This window comes from Nannospalax galili, unplaced genomic scaffold (genome assembly GCF_000622305.1).
Source record: "Nannospalax galili isolate Female #2095 unplaced genomic scaffold, S.galili_v1.0 scaffold768, whole genome shotgun sequence".
NCBI classification, from domain to species: domain Eukaryota; kingdom Metazoa; phylum Chordata; class Mammalia; order Rodentia; family Spalacidae; genus Nannospalax; species Nannospalax galili.
Window position 1 is genome coordinate 7277608 of NW_008360317.1, and position 9397 is coordinate 7287004.

Here is a 9397-nt window from a genome sequence, read left to right on the forward strand (position 1 = left end):
GGATTTGCAGGGTGGGGGTTGTGTTTTGTTGAAGCAGGATCTTGCTATGTAGCCTTCCCTGGCTGGTTTGGAGCTCACTATGCAGCCCAGGCTAGCCTTGATCTCATAAAGATCCACCTGCCTCTGCCTCTGGAGTGCTGGGATTAAAGGTGTATGCCACCACACCTGGCCAGATTTGTGTTTTTAAAGGTCAAGACCACTGTTGTGTTTCTTGCCCACAACCAAGGTCACTGTAGAGAAGTGACAGGCAATAGCATGGGCAGGGCCCAGAACTGATTTCTTCTGTACAGCCACTTAACCTGGGAAGCAGGTTTACAGAAGACATCTTTTTTTTCTTCTCCATTACTCAGGAGTCACTTGCATAGAACCAGTACAGGAGACCTGAGGCCCACTAGACCTCTGGCTAATATACAGGGCAGAACAGAGTGTTTACACCTCTTGTTTCATACCAAAACAGGAAGTTTGCCCCCCCCCCCAAGTTCATCTGACTTGTTTCCTCTGCCCCTCTACCTCTTCTAGGCCCGGTGAACTCATGTCGAGATGGGTCAAATACTACCTCCTCCATGAAGCCTTCCAGCTTCCTTCCTTGGTCAGCTGTTGTCTTTATAGACCCAACCATTTGGGATGGCTCCCTTTCAATTTCCTCTTAGGTAAGCATTAGTATGCATACATGTATTCCTGTCTTCTAACTGTGAACGTAATGTGGCCAGCTGCTTCAAGCTCTTGACACCAACCCTTCCTCCCTTAAGTTGCTTTTGTCAACGTATCTCATCACAGGAACAGGAAAAGAAACTAAAACAGCAGCTAACCCGTGAAAAATTCTGTCAAGCTGCTGGATTCTTGTTTTTGCCTCCCTGGCTCTTCCTTGCAGGCAGCCTACCCAACTGTAGGCCTGGTCAATGGGATTGTACTGAGGAGTCAGGAAGAGAAGGGCTGGACAGTTAGGTGGGCCATAAAGGATACAGAGAGGCCCAACCTCATAGGAAGCACATACAGTCCCACCCCACCTTTTCCAGATTCCCCAGGACCATCAGATTCCAGAAATGGGTGAAGAACTGGAGGAAAGCAGTTAGCACATAAAATACCTGTTCAACTAAATAAGCATTCTCAACTCTGTATCAAACACTTTGAGACCTCTATACTCTGTAGAACAAGTCCTGTACTGTTGCCCTCAGCAGCCTGAGGACTTCCTCTGGACTGCTGGGAATCTTGATTCAGGCCACACTGGGATTTGTGGCTTTGATGTGGAAATTGACATGGAAAATAATTTCAGGACTGGTCAGCTTATGAACAGAGTTGAGATTTAATATGGATATTCTAATATAGGTTTAAGTACAAGGGTTGAGGGAAAGAGGGGTACTCTGAAGAAAGTGAGACACATCCAAGAACCTAAGTGTGGACTTCTCAGTTTGGTGGGGTTTAAAGTTATTGTCTTCTTTCTGAGTTGTTCCTGAGGAGCACCTGAGAGTATTTCAATTGATAATGTCAAAGTCTATCCCACAGGGATACAGGGAGGTAGTATATACTTGCTATAAAGAGTTTTTGTCTGAGGTTCTCGGGGTGATGTCTCTGGAAAGGGATGAGGCCTACCCAAGGTCATATACCTTTAGGCCTTTCGCCTGGTTTATTGTTACTTTAAGATAAAGCATGTCTATGTGAAAGCAATATTATTTCTATGTTAGCAACTGTCACAGCAATGTTTATTGTGCCAGAATTCTTGCTTTTCATTTAGTGAGAGGCTTTAACCGGACTCTGTGATGAGGGGTTCCTCTCCCCTCTCATATCCCCAGTTTTCTCTATCTTTCTATCCTGCTTCAGGACAGTTCTTCAATATAATGCAATCCCAGCAATATTTGATCTTACCTGCCATTTAAACAACCTACACAGACATAGAACAAGAATAAGAGACTCAAGTGAAGATGAAGTTAGGGCACCAAAACAGAGAAAGAAAAACGACAAAACACCTGAACAGGAACAGACAGTAGCTCTCAGAAGCCAAGTGCAAACAGGGGCACCAGTGGGATGGAGACATTTTACTATAACCTTTCAAGAGAAGGTAAACCAGAGCACAAGAGCACTTGAAGTCTTTACTTGAAATGTCAATTCTTACGGGAACACAGAACTCAGGTCTGGAGAGTCCAGAGGCCTCTCGACTCCCGATGACTCCAGCCTCGCTGGAGTGCCAGGTGAATTCACAGCAGTGGGCATGGGGTTCTGTTCTGAAGCAGCAGAAACAGTGGAGATCGTGGAGAGACGCGAGGCTGAAACAGATACTCGGTGACATGAGAGGATTCACCTTCACGTTATTCCAGAGGCTTTGGTGGACAAAGCTAGGAAAAAGCATCTCCCTGTGTTGCTGACGTTACTGGTGAATCTCGTAACCCGAGACAGAAATCTGTGAGCTTCCTGCCTTAATGAAGCTGATGCAAACATTTTGGCTCTGAAATTTTACGTGATGATAACTGAGAAGTTGGGACTAAATATGGAATGTTTTCCTGACTCTTCTCACATTGTGACCAGTAAGATTTCTTCCAAATGAAAGTTGTTGCTTCTAGATGTTTAGAGAAACAGCCCCATGCTTTCTCTTTCTCTGTCTTAAACATGTGACTGGCAAAATCAGTCACTGAGATGGGGGCATCAGTTGTATTAGGAACTATTGAGGACGTTTGTTCTTTTTTTCTATAATCCACCATCACTATCTTTAGACTATGTGATTTTTGCCCTTTTTCAGAATGAGGGCTGGGGATGTGGAGTAATTGGTACAGTTTTCTCTCCTGCTGTTCTCCACCCACTTCTGACAACCAACCCTTCCTTCGGGAACCTGAAGATCAGATCAGACTGTGTGCTCTTCAGTGTGCTAGAGTGAGTACTTACCTAGCACACACAAAGCTCCGGGAGTCGTGGCCCACTTCTGCAAACCCAGTGCTCAGGAGTAGGAGGCAAGAATTTAAGTTTAAGGTCATTCTACATGACTGCACAGCAAGTAGGAGGCTATCCCGGACTACATGAGACCATGTCTCAAAGCAAAACAAAAATAAAAAGTGAAGGAGATTTACCATGGACAGTAGTCATAACACTTTTGAAATTTTAGGGGACTTCCTACAAGCTCTTATTTTATGTTTAGATAGTATAAATAATGACACAGACAGACAGAATCACTGTATAGCTAGTTGAACATTTGTTCTCTGTAATGCAGGGACCAACTGTCTTTTCAAATGTATTATCTTGGCCAGGCGTGGTGGCATACATCTGTAGTCCCAGCACTTAGGAGGGGACTAAGATCTGTAAAGGCCAGGTCTACATAGTGAGTTCCAGGCCAGCTGGGGCTACAGGGAGACCCTGTCTCAAAAATAAATAAATAAATAAATAAATAAATAAATAAATAAACAAACAATAAATAAATAAAATAAAATGTCTTATCTTTTACAAGAGCATTTGGGAAGACTCTTCAGGCACAAATATCTCATGTCTTCTTTGTAGCCAATAGCTTGACTTCAGTACTGTATTCCCTCAACAAAGTGATAGAAATGAAGTTTATCATAAGTTTGGTTTGAGGAAACCATAAATTTGGCAACCAAACTTGATATTGAAACGAAATTCCTAGGGAAAGTCCATAGGGCTCAGCAAGTTCACCTGGAATCTCAGGTGACCTCTGAGAGTTACCATAAAGTCATCTGAAATTCTCCAACACTGGAGTACATTAGTCACAAACTTAAAGATATGTATTGAGAATTGCACCTTGAAACTCTTCAATGCTCCTATCTGGTTCCCTTGGTCAGGGACAGCTCAAATTTAACACATTAGAGGAACAGTAAACTAACATGCACAGAAGTGACTTGCCCAAGCCAACACATTCAGCTGAACTGCATTACTGGTGTTAGGGGGATGGCTCGGTAGACAAAGATATTTGCTGTCTAGCCTAACAACCTAAGTTTAATCCCTGGAACCCACATGATGAAGGCAAGAACTGACTCCTCTGACATCCACAGACAAGCCATGGCATGGATGTGTCTACACACACATACACACAGATGATAGATGATAGATAGATAGATAGATAGATAGATAGATAGATAATAGAAGATGAATACATGACAGAGATAACATAATAAAGTAACAAAATGGTTTTTTTTTAATTTGTTTGTTTGGTTTGGGTTTTTTCTTTTTTTCTTTTGAGACAGGGTCTCCCTGTTTCCCCAGCTGGCCTGGAACTCACTCTGTAGATCAGGCTGGCCTTGAACTCACAGAGATCCACCTGCCTCTTCCTCTGAAGGACTGGGATTAAAGGTGTGCGCCACCACCACATCCAGCCAGTAATAAAACTTTTTTAAGTCTGTGCAAGTCCCTGGGTTCAGAAAGGAAAGAAAGGAAGAGAAAGAAAAAGCAAAAGCAAACAATTATGTAATAGACAGTTACAGGAATTACCAAAGAGAAGTAAGCTTACCAAACAAAGATTTCAGTGGCCTTTTTTTATTTCCCAAATGAACTTAAGGGAAAACGTCTCAGACGAAGTGTGAGTGAAGAGCCTGGTGTTGCTGCTGCACACCGGTTGCTCCTACTGATACTCTTCTCTTGAGCCCATATTGTCATCAACTTTTCAGCAGATCAACACTGGACACTTGTGCTTCATAGTGAGGACAGATTTGAAAGATAATAACAATGACAAAAGCTCCTACACACAGGACGCACGTAGCTCTGTGCTGGTCTTGTCTGTTCCCCAAGGCATCCTCTACTGCTCTCAGCAGCTGGTGGCCTCCCGTTGCCTTAAAGACCTCATTTCTTTGGCTGGTATCCACTACGTCTACACATAAACTAGTTTTCTTTATTTTTGTATCGTGTATTCCCTCAAACCTGGCTACTTAGTGCAGTGTGGCTCCCCACACTCCATGTGTTAGAAACATCGTAGTTGGAAGTGGAGCCTTTAGTAGTTATTTAGTAGATGGAGTCCCTATGATGGGATTAGTGGTTTGGCAAGGAAAGAGTGATGTGAGCTGGCACAGCCTCTACTCAGCTGTAAAGCAGCAGGACAGCCCTCTCAGGGGTCAGCGCCTTGACCCTGGACTGCCTTGCCTCCAGAACTGTGAGAGATACTTTTCTTTATAAATTACCCAGTCTATGGGGAAAACTTTGCTCTTGTCAGTTCCCCTACCTTGACTGTCCTTCCCATGATCTCATCCAGTCTCAAGCTTGCCATTCCTTTGGCATACCATTCATATTCCACTTCCTCTAAGATTCCTTGGCCATTCCCTGACAAGAAATAAGATCCTTTCTTTAGACTCCAGAGCATTTGAGACTTCCTTTTTTCTCTTATCACATGTGTTGTGCATGACTGCTACAAGTTTACATGGATTTAATGAAGCTTTGCATCTACAGGTACCCCCAAAAGTATCATTTGGGGTGAAAGAAAACAGGCCTACGTGGAGACGTGACATTCTGCTCCCAAGATTAGAACATTACATATTATCATCTCCTCCCTTAAGAGTTAATCCACCAAAATCAAAGCAAGGGAATCTTTGTTTACTAAGGCAGACATTCCATATCTTGTAGGTCTTATAGGTTTCTGTGTGTGGTTAATGGAGTTAGGCAGTAGCCATGCTAACAGACACATGTTATTTTAAATTATTATTATGCACAATAAGTGTAAGAAGTTTAGCACCTGGCAGAGTGGCTGATGTTCTTTGGCTTTTTTTTCTTTTTTTCTGTTGTTTATTCTGAAGCACTTAGAGATTTCATCAGAGGACACAGTTTAGGGAATACAGAACTGGATGTTAATGCTGATACCACCCACACAAGCATCTGATCAGCAGCTTCTGTTCCCTTGCTGAGTTCTCATTTAGACTATTACCATACTGACGGCCACCCCTGGAAAACAGAAACCCAACCAAGCATCTCTCCTGCTTCCAGAGGCTGGATTCTAAAAATAGAAAATTCCAAGTTATAAATCCAGTGCTTGAAATCCCGTGTGTATTGTCAGCATAATTGTGATTTTTTTCCCCCTGAACAAGAGCTGGCAGCTGTTTAGTATTGTCTCAATACAGTAGAACTGACCACATTATCATGTTTGGTTGACAACTAAGAAGCATCTAAGTCCTGCAGAAAAATATTTGTGGTCAATGTACTCTCTATGTTTTTAAAGGGCTTTTACAAAGAGGTGGGAATACTGGTAGAGCTATTACTATTAATGTGATTAATACTCGTAACTGAATGAATGAGATCAAGTTGATTGATGATATTTATTTATTACTTATTTATTATGGACTTCCCTTTTTGTTCTTTTACTTCTATTTTTATTTTATGTTATGTGTATGAGTATATTGCCTACATGCAAGTGCACCTATGTCATGCAATGCCCACAGAGGTCAGAAGAGAACATCAGATCCTCTAGAACTGTAGTTACAGACAGTTGTTAGTTGACATGTGGGTGCTAGAAACCAAACCTGGGTCCTCTGCAAGAACAGTCAGTGCTCTTAACTGCTGAGCTATCTCTCTAGCCTTCTTTTTCTTTTAAAGACTTTATTTTTATTTTAATTATGAATATGGGGGGGTGCTTGTGCATAAGAGTCCCTGGAGTTGGAGTTACAAGTGGTTATGAGCCACCCAATGTGGGGGCAGCAAGTGCTCTTAACTGCTGAGCAATCTCTCCAGTCCCAGTTGTAGATTTTTCTTGTGTTTCAGGACAGAATTTTGAATAATCAAAGGAAATATGTTTGTAGATGTGGCACAGGAGCACAGCAAATGCCTAGTATGATTGAGATTCTAGATTCATCCCCAATACCGAAAAAAATGAGGGGGTTGGGGAGATGGCTCAGTGGGTAAGAGCACTTGCTATGCGAGCATGAAGACCTGAGTTTGGGTCCCCAGAACCTACATAAAAGCCAAGGGGAGGAGGTGGAGACAGAAAGGTTTCTGGGGCTCCATGGCTGGCCAGCCTTACTTAAGAAGGGCAGGTTCTAGGTTCAGTGAGAGTTGTCTCAAGGGAATAGGTCAGAAACCAATATAGCAAAACACACAATGCCTTCCTCTGGACTCTGCACACATACTCTCCCCCAGCACACGCATGTACACTTAAATGCATACACCTCACACATGGACACACACATATGCATTCACAATAAATAAATAATTTTTTTAAAAAAAGAAAAAGAAGTATCCTTGGAAGCAGCTTATTGAGTAGAAAGGCAACCTGACAACTAAGGGGATACAAATCCCACAGAAGAAGCTGTTTCCAGATTATAAACAGATAGATAGCCAGGAGAGGAAAACAAGCAGATAAAAAGAAATGCAAAATTACGCTTCAGAGAGAAAAAGACTGTAAAGTAGGAGCACCCTAAGCCAAGAGCTTCATTTGGCTGCGGAAATCTGAACTAGAACTCAGGCCATCCTAAGGGAAGGAATTAAAGAGTTCGGTGACTGCAGATGCCAGATGATGCTTGATAGAATTTCAATCTGCCTGGAGGTTAAGCCAGGTAATGTCTCCTGGGATCAAGTCTCACAACTTGTTGATAATGTTGGAGGCAAGTTGTGTGCAGTCTATTGTAGCCAAACAAAGTTACATAACTCAAATCCATCCTTCCCTCAGCTACTGCCAGAAACCTGAGCTTCTCAGGACAATGAAGTTTGCACCCTGGTATTGCTACATATTCAATAGGACCCAACCCTACATTCCACTAGCTTTCTCCTGTCCCTATGGCGCCTCCACTTTGCAATTGACAAAGCCCTCCAGCTCACCAGCAGCTCCACCTCCTTCCTTCAAAAGAACTTGGCTGACAATGTTCTGTAGCCCCAACAGGACGCTTTCTCCTGCCATCTCTTTCTGTGTCTCTGTCTCTCTGTGTGTCTCTGTCTCTGTCTCTGTCTCTGTCTCTCTCTCTCTCTCTCTCTCTCTCTCAGTCACACACACACACACACACACACACACACCCTGAACTGTGGGCCAGAAATAAATGTGTATTACTGTTGCCATTCACAGACCACATCATCGTCCTCTCTTATTTTATAAATCACTTTTTTCACAACTCCCTTCAGCTCCAAGAGAGAAAGTGCATGAACCACTCATTCCCACTGAGGTAGATTTTGAGGTAGGAGAGTAGGGCACAGAATGAGACCCAGAAGGCCTTACACAAAGGCTGCAAAATTATCATATGAGCAAAGCCTGTTGACCAAGAGGCAGCCTGGATGCCCGGCCCCTACCCCTTTGCCACTGAGCTTTGAAACTTTTTCTTTGCCCTAGCCTGTTTCCTCCCTTGGAAGTAGATGCCTTCTTAGTAAATTGCCTTTGTTTGCTGTCGTCCACGTTATCTCTGTCTATTTTCTTGTTCCAGGACATAAAAACCTGGAACCCTTCTGGATCTGGAGGCGCCCACAGGACCTCCCACAAACTTGTCAGTGCCTTGAATTTCTTCGTCCAGTTTCACCTCCCTTGCCATTGAGTGTGCTGTGCTGGAATAACGCCCTCACCTTCCACTTGAGACCATTCTGTACATTTGGGTCTCCACCATTCCAAAGAGCCAAGGGTCATCCTGGTTCCTAAGAGCTGACTGTTTAATTTTCACAGATTTTTCAAGCTGACAACTGGAAATTGGCCATGGTGAGAGAATATTACTATTACAAAAGAGGCTCTGGTGTTTCAGACTGGTTTGCTGAACATTTTCCATCACACTGTGGCTTTGCCCCTTAACCTTTTGCAGTTCCCCCATGCCCTTCTGTGCTGCCTCTTACCTCAGAACTCCATTTCTGAAGAGCAGACAGTATAAATCTACCCTCTCTACCCTGTGCACTTCTCACCCCACTCCAGTCCAGGCTCTGTCCTCAGACTCCCTAAGCTGCTCTTATCTTGACACCTCCTGATGGCACATTGGAATAACATTTTTTCTTTTTTCTTTTTTGGTCTTATTGAGACAGGGTCTCCCTGTAGCCCCAGAATATATATGTAAACACACACACACACACACACACACACACACACACACACGCACGGCATGAAGGTGGAAGGGGATTGTTTGGGAGAAAGAAAGAAACCAGCAGAAGAACAGTGTGGGAGTGGTATGTGAATATGAGAGAAATACATGATGTTCATCTATGAAAATGGCACAATTAAATCCATTATTTGAACATAATTTAAATATATAAAATTTTTTCAATATCAGTCTGCTTGAAAGTTATCTAAACAAATAAAATACTCAACTAATATTCATCCTTTGCAAAGCACATTAAAATTTGGTTTGGTGGCACACACCTTTAATCCCAGTACTTGGGAGGCAGAGGCAGAGGTAGGTGGATTGTTGTGAGATCTAGGCCAGTCTAGGATGGTCTACATAACAAGTGCCAGATCAGCTGGGGCTACATAGGGAGACCCTGTTTCTACAGATTCAGTGCAATCCTGATCAAAGTCCCCATG

The 9397-nt window shown here is 43.0% G+C and overlaps 1 long non-coding RNA gene across 1 annotated transcript in view; it reads left to right on the top strand.

The window, feature by feature from the left end:
* The window catches only part of LOC115068747, a 36124-nt gene extending 27164 nt beyond the window's left edge, over positions 1 to 8960 (top strand). The window contains exons 2-3 of the long non-coding RNA XR_003848089.1: positions 520 to 650; positions 8322 to 8960. This is a non-coding gene — a long non-coding RNA (uncharacterized LOC115068747). The remainder of the gene's footprint in view (positions 1 to 519; positions 651 to 8321) is intronic.
* Positions 8961 to 9397: the final 437 nt, after the last annotated feature.